At 36.6% G+C, this 13,386-nt stretch overlaps 1 protein-coding gene across 9 annotated transcripts in view; it reads right to left on the bottom strand.

Moving 5' to 3' along the window:
* The window catches only part of HDAC4 (histone deacetylase 4), a 176,818-nt gene extending 166,879 nt beyond the window's left edge, over nucleotides 1-9,939 (bottom strand). For 2 of the 9 annotated variants that reach the window (XM_073976672.1, XM_073976671.1), the window contains exon 1: nucleotides 8,244-9,936. The gene's annotated coding sequence lies outside the window, so the exon portion shown is untranslated. Of the gene's footprint in view, nucleotides 1-8,243 lie in introns of all 9 variants that reach the window. The other 7 variants (XM_073976676.1, XM_073976670.1, XM_073976673.1 and 4 more) reach the window with 7 other exon arrangements.
* Between the last annotated feature and the right edge of the window lie 3,447 nt (nucleotides 9,940-13,386).

Below are 13,386 nucleotides of genomic sequence, written 5' to 3'. Positions count from 1 at the left end.
CGTCTTCCTGCTATAGAAGACCTTAAAAGGTCTACTAGGAAATAACTTAAAGGTCTTCTGCCTACTAGGGAAGCCCTTCGAAGGTCTTCTTTCTACTTGAAAAGACCTTTACATGTCTACTGTCTACTAATATAGACCTTAAAAGGTCTTCTGTCTATTAGAGAACACCTTAAAAGTTCTACTGTGTACTGAAGATGGCCCTAAAAGAACTTCTTTCCACTATAGAAGACCCTTAAAGATCTTCTGTTCCCTATAGAAGACTTTAAAATGTCTTTTGTATACTAGTAAAGACCTTAAAACGTATTCTGCCTATTTGAGAACACGTTAAAAGTTTTTCTGTCTACTAGAGATGACTCTGAAAAAACTTATGTCCACTACAAAAGTTATTAAAAGTTCTTCTGCCTGCTAAAGATGACTCTAATAGAACTTCTTTTACTATAGAAGACCTTAAAAAGTCTTCTGTCTACTAGTAAAGATATTAAAAGTTCTTCTGTCTGTTAGAGAAGAGCTTAAAAGTTCTTCTACTTACCAGAGATAGCCCTAAAATAACTTATTTCTACTATAGAAGACCTTAAAGGCCTTCAGTCTACTAAAGAAGGCCTCAAAAAGTCGTCGGTCTACTAGGGAACACGTTAAAATGTCTTCTGAATACCTTAAAATGTATTCTGTCTACTAGTAAAGATCTTAAAAGGTCTTGTTTCTGTTAAAGAAGAGCTTGAAAGTTCTTCTGCTTACTAGAGATGACCCTAAAAGATTTTTTTCTACTATAGAAGACATTAAAAGCCTTTTATCTTGTAGTAAAGACATTAGAAGGTCTTCTGTCAAAGAATACCTTAAACGTTTTGCTGTCTACTAGAGATGACCCTAAAAGAAGTTTTTTCTGCTATAGAAGACCTTAAAATGTCTTTTGCCCACTAGGGAAGACTTTAAAATGTCTTCTGTCTTCTAGTAAAGACCATTTACATATTTTTTATTCATATTGTCAGCAGTTCTCTATTTTTGGCCGCCCTGAACAAGTTGCTTTCATCGTCGTAGCCAGTCCAGTCTTGAATATTCTTTAACCAGGAGAGTTCTCTTCTTCCTCTGCTAGGCCTTCCTTCAATTTTCCCTGTAAGAATCTTTTGGATGAGTTGGTATTTGTCATTAATCCCCAGTTTATGTATTTCGAAACGAAAATGTGTGCGCATGAAACACACCCAAACTTTAGTTTTGGAAATATTATTGCCTTTGCTTTTGCTTCAAAACAAAAAACAAATTTGAAAAACACACTCAAATTTGATAGTTTTTCTTGCGCATTAATTTTCTTATCGACATACATGAACAGGCCCTATGTGCCCAAAATAAGAGATTTTTCGATTTTTTATTGTTTTAATCAATAGTCGTTCCACGTTCATTCTTCTTAAGACTTCATTGCTCGTTAATCGAGCCGTCCAGGGTATTTTTAAAATTCTTCAATATATCCACAATTCAAATGCCTCTAGCTTTTTTTTCATCTTTGGCTTTAATTGTCCATGTCTCTGCTGCATATAGTAGTACGGACCATGGCGGAATAAGAAGGTGTTACATCGATAACAATAATCGGGCCATATACCACACCAAACGTCAACATTTGTTCACAAATTTTGGTTTGAATTCCGATATCATGGCTTGTTAATAGCTTATTGTATTTATAAAACGCTCATTTGGCCATCTCTGTTCGACATCGAATTTCGTGTGATACGTCCCATTTGTCATTTATCCAAAACCCCCAAATATTTGAACGTAGTTACTCTTTCAATTTCCGCATTGTGAATTGTCAGCGATGTAGATGGTCTTTCTGTTGGCAATCATGTATTTTGTTTTTGTAATGTTAATTTTAAGCCCATATAGTTCGCTTACGGTTGTAAGTTTGTCTGCTTCTGATAAAAGAATAAAAGAGGAAATCGCAACCTAGTTCAAAAATTGGTACGGTCTTCTTTATTATTTTATCAGAAGCTAGCAAGCGAAGCCGCTTATGTGCCCAGGCCTTTAGAGTTCCACCGAATTCCATTCCAATTTGCAATTGGTTTTCGGTCTTCTGAATGAAAAAAAACGTATATCTATTTATAACCCCAATACACGATACAAGTGTTCTATCTCCCATATAAGAGATAAACAAGAAGCCATCAAGAGGTAATTTGGAGATACATATATGAGCTTCACGATCGCTTTTATCGATAGAAGAACTTCATGAGACCTCCAACACCTCATCAGACCTCAACCATGTCTTCTGCTGATAAAAGCTATATACTAGCTATTATATAGATAGAATATCTATAGATCTATGAAATACCTTCAAGAGATCCTCTGCAAATATATAGAATTGCTTTTGCATGGGTAAGACAAGTTCAAGAGGTACAGAGAGAGAGAGAGAGAGAAAGGGCTTCAATTAATAGGTTATCTTAAAAACGAAATAGAACATCCAAGTTATTAGATAGACAGAATATATTCTTTCTTCCATAGGTTTTCCATGAGTAGACGAGCTCAAAGATGTATGAAATAGTGTGCTATATATAGATCATTAATGGTTCTTTATGGATTTGCCTCTACTTGGGAAATCCTTAAAAAATACTCTGAGGATAAACATTCACTTGGTATTTAATAGAGAGCAAACCTTAGAAGAAATTAAAGAGGTTTCAAGTGGTCTTCAGGAAATATAAAAAAACTCGGTACATATGCAGCCTTGCCTGCTCGATTTCCGACATAAAAAATAAAAGAATAAAGAAGACCGGCACATTTTCAGACTAGCTTGCCCTTATCTTCTTCTTTTATTTTTATTACGTCAGAACCAGACATTTGAGCGAAGTTGATCGCTCAAAATTTAGCAAAAATATTAAAAAAAAATTGAGGAGCGCACACAAATTGGGGAAACGACTAACCTCTTTTTTGGTTGTCAAAAATAAACTGACAAGCCAAAATCCATCTTATTAACAGCATATATAACAGACAACCTAACGGAACATGCGAACATCGAACATTCGCAAATCACGAAATTTGAACATTTGATCAGACCTCATATACTTCGAGCAATAAAATATTTGGCAACACTGCATGAAAAAATTCACAACGACTGTTGACAAAAAAAATATTACGCACTCAAACTCCTCTTTGAACTGAGAAAAAACACTTGTTACACATAGCACGAGAGGAGATACAAAAGAGGTAGCAAGTGGCAGTTGTAAAGTGGCAGCATAGGATGCAAAAACACACGACACACACCCACAATCGAATAGGGATGACAACTACACCATAAGAGAGATGAAATGCTAGTTTAAAATTAGAGCAACCATGAAGTCAGTTTAGCAGTGTCCGTCCGTCACTCTCGAACGAATCAAATGATTTCGTCCACACATTGCACCTCGAAATAATTTGTCCAAACTTAGATCAAATTCGAAAATAGGTCATTTTGGTCATCTCATTCGGGTATTATTATCAGTCACGACTACTTTGGGAGGAACCTCCAACAAAAAAATTGTTCGCAACACCCTTCGATTTGAAGGAGAATTAACTCGCCGATCTACATATTCAGGCAGGAATTACCATAAAGTCAATAAAAACTAAGCTGTTGAGAGCAAAAAGTGTAAACTTTTCCAAAAGTTCCATTAAAAAAAGGGATTGCGGGAATAGAAAATAACGTTAGAAATTGCATTCGTCGAAATTGAACGAATGAAAGAGCCCAGGTACGTTGGAGTTAAGGCAAAAATACGCTCGGGATTTTACAAGATGGTTTCCGCAACAAAGGGAAAAGTTAATTTTTATAGATGATTATGGGTTTATTCTTTATTTACGAAGATCCCAAACTCAGGACACGAGCCCAAATTGTGTTGCCTTTAGTCAAAGGTCGAAATGTAACTCTAATAGACGCGTTAAACAACGGGGTTGTTGTACATTATAATATAATTTCAAACTCTACTGTGAATGCTGATAAATTCAAACAATTTATTGAAGATCTTTTGGAGAAGATTACTCCAGACTTAGAAAACTCATTTCTCATAATGGATAATGCACAATTTCATAAAAGGCATGACATAAAATCTTTGATAGTCATACTCTCCAATGCTCAACCCGATCGAAAATGCATTTTCAAAAATAAAATGCAGCGCTAGAGTTGAACTTCGCGATCTTTCCAGTGATCATTAGGGATAGGTAAGTCTACTTTCGTTTAATCGACTATTTGCAGTCAAAAATATCGTAGTCGACTTTTGTCTGAAGCGAAAATCGCATAATCGATTATGAAACATCTGACAATGGTATGAGGCTGATAAACTTTCCAGCTGCAAGAAACATGGTAGTTAGCAGTACCAGATTTAAGCATCTCGATATTCATAAGGGCACATGGCTGTCGCAAGATCAAAGAACAAGAAATCAAATTGATCATGTTGTAATAGATGGAAGACATTCATCCAGCGTGTTGGATGTACGATCGTTCCGAGGCGCAAACATTGATTCGGACCACCACCTTGTTGCAGCAAAGGTACGTACCCGTCTAAACGTTGCAAATAAAGCACGAACAGACTCAACGCGGAAGTTGGACATCGATAGGCTGCAAACACAACAGATAGCCCCAGCATATTCCACTCAACTAGCCCAATTGCTTAACGCGAGCACTCCTTGTCCCGATAAAATAACAACACAATGGCAACATATTTCCCACTCCATGCAAACAGCCGCAAATCCATACTTGGATTCCAGAGACCTCCACAAGGGAATTCATGGTATGACCAGGAGTGTCGTGCTGCTACCGAAGAGAAAAATGCGGCATATAGAGCTACTTTGCAATCAGTAGCAACCAGGTGTGCCAAGGTGGTGGTTTTCCCGCTACTTGTGGTGATTTTTGACGTACAAAAACCACTGTTTAAGCAGGAATGTCAACTGTTTTAAGGTAAAAATCGCTACAGACCTATGGTGCGGAACAGCTGGCAGCAAAGCGTAGCGCACGAGAGAGATATCGGGAGAAAAGGAGAGAAGAGAAACGTCTTTTCCGCAAGAAAAAGAGAGAAATGGAAAAGCGGTAGTGTGAAAAAAATCGAGATGTACAGGAGTCAGAACGAAGTCCGAAAATTCGACCAAAGAGTGAAACATCAAACAGATAGCTTTGGTACAGGCACATCCTCCTGTAGAGACCAGCAAGGTAATCTGGTAACAGATACAGAAAGTGTGCTAAGGATATGGAAAGAGTATTTTTCCAAACTGATGGTATCCAATAGTAGCGAAGTCGACGAAGATACCACAGATCCAATCCCAGAAGATGGTATTGAATGTATACCGCCCAGCCAAGATGAGGAAAAGACAGCAATAAACCGGCTGAAGAATAATAAGGCAGCAGGAGCCGATGGCTTACCAGTCGAGCTGTTCAAAACCGGAGGCTACACGCTGATATGGTGTACTCATCAGCTAGTTAGCACCATCTGGCAGGAAGAACGAGTACCCGACGATTGGAACCTGAGTATCCTGTGCCCCGTCCATAAGAAAGGAGATAAGATTGTATGCTCTAACTATAGGGGCATAGGTCTTCTCCGTCAGTGTCAGGGATATTGTGCGAACGACTAAAGCCCATGGTCAACGAAATAATTGGATCATACCAATGCGGCTTTAGACCTGGCAAGTTCTCTATTAACCAGATATTTACCCTGCGGCAAATCCTGGAGAAGAACCAAGAGATGCAGATCGACACCTACCACCTTTTTTTCGATTATAAAGCAGCCTTCGACAGCCCGCTATGTTCAAAGGTATTCCAAGCAATGTCTGAATTTGGTATCCCCGCAAAGCTCATTCGGCTTTGCAAAATGACTCAAACTGACACAAGATCTTCAGTTAAAATAGGAAAGAATCTCTCCGAAGAGTTTTGTACCAAAAGAGGTTTCAGGCAAGGAGACAGCCTTTCGTGTGATCTCTTCAATATCCTGCTGGAAAAGGTTATACGAGAGGCAAACGTCAAAAGAAGTGGCACAATCTACACCAATAGCCACATGTTACTTGCTTATGCTGACGATATAGACATCATGGGATGATCAGTAAAAGAAGTAACCGATACCTTTATGAAGGTCGAAGGAGAATATGCTAAAGTGGGTCTGGCGGTAAACGTCGAGAAGACCAAGTTGATGGTGTCGACACGCAATGCGTCCATAGAAATCGGGCCAACTGTTGCCGTTGGTTCCTATAATTTTGAGGTAGTAAAGGCCTGCGTACATAAGCTGCTCTGCCTGATTGCCTTGCTTTCCTGCTTCATTTTTGACATAATAAAAATAAAAGAATAAAGAAGGCCGAGGAAATTTCGAACTGGGTTGCCCTTTCCTTTTTTATTCTTTTATGAGAAGTAAGCAGGCAAGGCAGCTTATTTACGCAGGCCTTTAAAGACTTCGTATACCTCGGCACCGTCGTAAACACAACAAACGACATCGGTTGTGAAATAAAAAGAATTGTATTGGCCAGCAGATGCTACTTTGGTTTAATTAAGCACTCCAAAAACAAAGCCACATCTCGTCAAACAAAAATAACACTATACAAAACGCTGATACTACCCGTGCTAATGTATGGCTCCGAAGCATGGGTACTTGCGCAAGCAGATAAGGCAGTGCTGGTGTGTTTGAGAGGAAAATTCTTCGAAATATCTACGGGCCGATTTGCGTTGACGGTGAATATCGACGTCGTATGAACCACGAGCTATATCAGTTATACAAAGACATGAATATAGTTAAACGTATCGAGACGCAACGATTGCGTTGGCTAGGCCATATCATAAGAATGAGCGATGATGAACCCGCTAAAAAGGCGTATAAATACGGACCGCTTGGCGGTGCACGCAGAATTGGCAGGCCAAGGAATAGATGGCGCAAACAAGTGGACGAAGAGATGACAAGGCACGGTATTCCAGAAGGAGATGCAATAGACAGCGAGAAATTGAGATCTTTTCTTAGTTCGGGCTATAGAACAAATGTTCTGTTATGGGCCAGCTAAGTAAACTCTTAAAATTTGGGTTAAAATATTATATTCTGACGAGCAGATGTGGTTATTCGTAAAAGTTCGACGCCTATTGTGGGACCAAAGGTGTAAATTTAGAACATTGGGGTTAAACGGAGATTGGATAAAATATTACAAAGTGCAAAATTCGGTTCGAATCGGGTGATTCGTTCGCGAGTTATTGTGCGCACCAGTCAGATATAGACGGACAGGGCTATATCGACTCCAAATTGTCTGAAACGAATTTAGTCCAAACAATTATTTCGATGAGGCACATTTTTGATTTGATCGTATCTCAAGTGTATACACCCTCGTAGCCTAAAGGTATAAAAACGTAACTTAAAACTAAATGTTATTATGTGCATGTTATTATGTAGCATAGTGTCATCTTCCTGAACTAATTCTTTTTCATTTGACCCTTCATGGGTATATCCGCGAACAATACATGGTACAATGTCTATGACATCTCCAATGTTCATTTCCGTATTATTTGAAAAATAAAATATTCCATCTTGCTGTGAGTATCATGGTTCAATGTGTATGACATCTCCAATGTTCAATTCGTTATTATTTGAAAAATATAATAGTTCATCTTGCTCAACTGTATAAAACTCATTTTGTGAGGGTATGGGTTCTACATTCATCTCTTCATTATTATTTTCTATATCCCCTATGGGTAACTTCCCATAGTATCATTTTGAGAGGTTATGGGTTGTGCATTCATATCTTCATTATTATTTGCTATATTTCTTCTGGTTAACATGTCATTTCCATAGTACACGGTTGCGGTTCTTGACGGATTAAATAATGCCGGATGAAGTCTAGTGACTCATCTTCTTGCGTTAAATTCCAGTCCTCCTCTGATTCCAACTAGCTGAGAGGAGATACGGGAGACCAATCCCATTCGTCTTCCCTGCTATCTTCCGGTTTTATCTATTTGGGAAAATTGATATAAAAATTTTTTGTTGTATTGATCTTAAAATGAAAATAAAAAAGATAATAAAAGTTATTTTTAGCCAAAAAGGGGATTTACTATAACAACAAAAGATACAAACAATTTTTTACAACTATCTATTGTTATTATGTTCGGTCATCAATAATTCCAAGAATTGGAAATGAAATAAAATCCCAATATTTTTTTTTTCATATTAAAAAAATCCACAAGTGTTCGCCTGGGCCCCTTATGTGATAAAAACAACAACATTATACACATGCATGTGTGTGAAAGAAAATACATAAAATGTACACATACACAAAATACATACCCTCGTTTATGATGATGATAAACCGAAAATTGTTGTGATGTTTTGGAAGTTTTTGTTTTCTTTTTCTTTAATTTTCTTATTCCTGTTTTTTCATTAAAAATTTTTCTTATTGTTGATTATAGGTTATGGATGCTTTGTTATTAAATGACACCAAAATAAACAGCAGAGAAGGGGACAAAGAGGAGGTTGGTTGTTTTTGTATTTTTTTATTTTTCATTTAATTTTACAACGTTTTTTTAATTTAAAATTACATTTTTATTTTACTTCGTTGTCAAGTAAAAAATCTCCCAGCCAGAAGAATCTGCCACTCGTTGGTTGTTGTTTTGTTTTCTTTTTATTCACTTTTTTCTGCACACACAAAATTAGCACATTATTTGTCGTTATAGTTTTTTTTTCAAGATTTTATTTTGAGATTTGTTGTCAACAACAACAACAATATGCTGAACAAGAATAACAGATACTGATAATACAATACACTTGTATAGATGATTTACTCTGCTTCTTCTTCTTACTCAAAGTATAATCATGATGATTTTATTTTATAGATATTTTCTTTTTTTATTGTAGAACAGTAACAACATAGCGAACATCAGAAGAACAACTATCAAACGACCACGACCGACGACGACAAATAGTAATGACAACAAATTAATAACAACATTTGGACAGCGGCAGAAGCAGCAGCAACAATAACAACAATACACAACACTTTGGGATGCCACCAGTAGTAGTATGAGGAGGGGGGCGGTGGAGCATCAAACGACACACAACAAAATACACAATTTTATGTGGTGATATTTCAAAGTGACTTTAGCTGTAAATCATCCAACCACCCAGCAGGAGGAGGGGGTGGAGTAGTATTTCATGCTACTCTACTTCTTGTTGCTCCACAAACAATTTTTGTTTTGTATTATATTTTATTCCAATTTGATGGGGATTCTATTTTTCGTTTTGGTTTTTTTGTTTAATATTTTATTCTCTAACCAGAAACGCACACAAACACTCGATGTGTGTTTTCAATTAATTTTTAATACACTCTCATCAGAACACACAAACAACAAGCACAACATTAAAAACAAAACACGAAACGAGCAAAAACAAGGCGCGCACACGAGCCGGAGCCGTCGTTGTTAAACGTAAACGTCGTCAACCTCAGTCAACGTATATCTTCGTCGCCCCAACAATTACACACACACACTCTTTCTCGGCAACAGCGAGTAGTAGAATGCAAAGAAGAAGAAAATAAATTCCACTATGATACGACGACGAGGAGGAACTCTAATTGGAATTTTTTTCTCTCGTTATTCTTTCTTTTTTATTTAATAAATTTTCTTGCCTTCTCGTTTGCTTCTTCTTCTCCACGGCGGATTATGTTGAATTCTATTTATTAAGTGAAATAAATTTTCTTTTTTTGTTGCTTTCTGCGCACTTTTTATTACTATTTTTCTTCTTTTTTTCCACTAGAATTTCATTTCGTTTCGTTGTCGTCTTACACATTTATTTAGTATTTTTTATTGTATTCATTGGATTAAAACAACAATCTTTCAGATACATTTTTTTCTTGCATTCTATTCTTTACACACAATTCTTTATCCATTCGTTTTTTTATTCTCGTTCTATAACCACATAGCAGGTTTTTTTATTTTATTTTTCTTTTTTTGCATCCGAATCGTACGAAAATCTAATTTGACTGAACGAAATCATTGCTGATGACATTGTTGAGGGATAGGTAAATCGACATTCGATTACTCGATAAGTCGATTTTTTTTTAGTTTGAAAAGTTTAAAAATCAAAGTCGACTTGGCGCATATGAGGTATTTGTGACGCCGTTATGATGGCTAACAGTGGGCTTTTACTTCAGCCAAAGTTGATAATGAAATAATTTTTACAAAATTACTATAAATGAAGGAAAAACATAAATTTAAAAGTAAAAATATAATAAAAAGTTGTAGATATAGGTCTGATAAATCGAATGGCAGATCATACATTCTTTTTTTTCATGGTTTAATCGTTACTTCTCATCTCGCTCTGCTGTAATTTCAACTTTAAGATTTCAGAATTTCAAGACTACTTGTTTGGTAAGGTAGAAGATTTATTTGGCCGCAGAACGCCACACAAATGCTAGTTGATTTTACAGCCTATAATTGATAGAGTCAAAATATTCACCAAGACTGGATAACTTGTTGAGACCATGAATATTGACAAACTCGTCAATTGTGACAACGTCACATAATCCAAGTATTTTTTCTCGTTCGTTTTTGAAACTTGAGCAAACAAATAGAGCATGAGATGCATTTTCATCCATATTGCATGATTCACATAGGGGAGATGGTTTCACATTCATTTTCGCCAGTGTATCTGCACAAAAACAGTGACCGCTAATAATTCTATTCAATTGCTTGCATTTTACAGGTGAGCCAGTGAAATTGTGAAACCAAGTTTTCTTTGATACCTTTGGAAATATTTTGTGGAAAGGAGAATTGTTGTTGGCTACTTCATTTTGATAGTGTCGATCCCATTCCTTCCAAAGGTCGGAATTTATCTTTGCTGTAGCATTACCTATCGGCCAAGACAAAGTAAGGCGAGATCCGAATTCCTTTGCCCTTTTGGCAGCTTGATCCACCATTTCGTTAAGCCTGATTTCTGAGTGCCCTGGGATATAATGAAGCTCCACCGTTCTACCAAAGTCTGAAGCCATCCACCACACTCTATGAACCAAGTAATTTCGATGACTAGTTGATGAGACGGATTGTAACGCGCCTAAACTGTCGGATTAAATTGCCATTTTTAAAAAGTTATTATTAATAGTTATTATCTATCGGCGGACATAGACGACAATATATCTTCTTCGTTGAAAGCAAAAACTGTTCCCGATCCTTTATGAATGAATGCTGCACCAGTCCAAGTTTCCATAACAGATCCATCTGTGAAGAGAATTTCAAAGTAATTTTTTTTCAGCCACTGCTTTTTTTTGTTAAATATAGATGAAATAATTTCTTGATTGGCAAGTGGAAACACCACCTTCAAAGAAGTCTTTATAAATTGTAATGTTGAAGTTTGTTTCTTGTGTTGTTTGCAATGGTTGAATATTGGTAAGGACATCCATATATTTGTCAAAAACTTTATAGAGACTGGTATTTAGGGTTTGTTAGCCGACAGTAGCGTATTCTTGATTGGTAATTCAAATGCAAATTATTTTATTAGCTCTTTTACAGCAGCAAGTTTAAACCGCCACATAGGCGGAAGATCAGCAGCTAACTGGTAAACAATTGGAATAGGAGTTGATCGAATTAGACCCAAGGATTTTCTTAAATGATTATTGTAGCATATTTTGACTTGATCCAAACAGGTTTTGCCAGCGTGAGCTAGAGCAGCTGAACCATATTAGATTTTAGATCCCAACACAGCTTTATATAATGTTAGCGCTTTAACTGGATCTATTCCAAAATTGCACCCACTGAGCGTCCTTAAGAACTGACATTTCCGATTGATCAAAGTGGTGCTTAGCTGAATTGTTCGCGTCCACGAACAATCCTAAGTATTTAATTCTTCGGACCTGGTTAATAAACGTTCCATTGCAATTTATTGGGAGCGAGATCTCCTATTAAAATGAATGACTTTTCTGGATTGAAGTGTATATGAATGGAGGCACACTTTTGATGGAATTCCTCCAATTTTGTTTGCAATTACGCTCGCGCTTCTTCAAAATCTTTATCGTGGGTGACAATGACAAAATCATCTGCAAACTGGAACAATTTACAGTTATCACAATTTAACTCATGAAGATTAGTGGTATAAATATTGAACAGGGTAGGACTAAGGCCACTACCCTGAGCTAAACCATTCTGGACCGAAACTTTTTTGTTCCCAAGACATAGTACTCGCCTTCTTAAAAAATCATAAATCAATTTAACTATTTTGGCATTAATTCCAATCTTATGATTTAAGTTGTCATTTTCATACAACATATGTCAAATAAAATCAGATAATTGCTAAATCCAGCGTAGTCTAAATGGACTTTTAATCAATTTATATGCCAATGTTGTTGCATCCGTGCAGTCATATGCTTTCTCGACATCTAAGCAACAACCAAGGACTGATTACCAGAGGATTTTAATGATTAAACACAATTAATAAGATCGTTAATACACATTGATGTCGATCGGCCTGGTCTATATGCATATGTTCTGCTGGGTAGAATGTTGAAATGGCCTATGTGGTTTTGAATATTGGTTTTTAAAGCCGATTCCAGAATTTTTAAAGGAACACATAAAAGCGAATTTGGTCTATAATTTTCAATTTTCTTTGGGTCTTTGCCTTTTTTAGGAATATGAGCTATTTAAATCTCCAGCTCTCTGGAATAGAACCCTTAGACAAAATATCTGCAATAATATAAAACAGATTCATTTTGCTTTTCTCGGGTAAGGTGTTAACAAGGCGATATGAAACTCTGAAACGCGTGATTTTAGAAAACTCAAAAAGTCGTCGTAGGTGAAGTGAGCTATCAATGTTGGTGGTGTTAGGTGAAATGGATGGTTCCGATAGATTAATGTTATGGTTAACAGCAAAATTATTGATGCCACGCGCGAATGGTACTGGTTGGTCGTCATTATTGTAGACATATGTAGCTAGATGATGATACAAGACCAATACTATTGGCATAGCAATCTGATTCCTCAAAGCTGGTGATATTTTGATTGCGAACAGCTGACTCAGCTTCATCATCAGTCTGCATGTTGTTGACCTCTGTAGGTATCGGTTGTGGTTCAGAAAAGGTGTTCAAGTTGGTGTTAACATTGCTGCAACAGACTTCATTTCCACGAATAACGACATTGTTATGGCTGAAGATTACAGAGGCTTGATTGCTGTCAAAAACTGTATTGCTGTTGTTGCCATCACTGGAGTTTGAAGGTTCTGGAGGACTAGTTGTAAAATTAACAGTACTGCTGCCACTATCAGAAAAAGATGGTCCAGGTACGTTGGTGCTGTTGTTATTCACATAACTCGCAATTATATTTAAATATTTTTCCTGGTTATCGTCAGTCCACGATTTATTGGTGATCTTTTCTTGTTTATAGTTTTTAAGTTTTTTTGTGTTAGTTTCCAAAAATGACTTGAAGACTGTGCTGAGGATACCTGATTA

This window comes from Musca autumnalis, unplaced genomic scaffold, assembly GCF_047663935.1.
Source record: "Musca autumnalis isolate F117 unplaced genomic scaffold, ASM4766393v1 scaffold_3, whole genome shotgun sequence".
Lineage (NCBI taxonomy): Eukaryota > Metazoa > Arthropoda > Insecta > Diptera > Muscidae > Musca > Musca autumnalis.
This window is presented reverse-complemented; position numbering and strand designations above follow the sequence as displayed.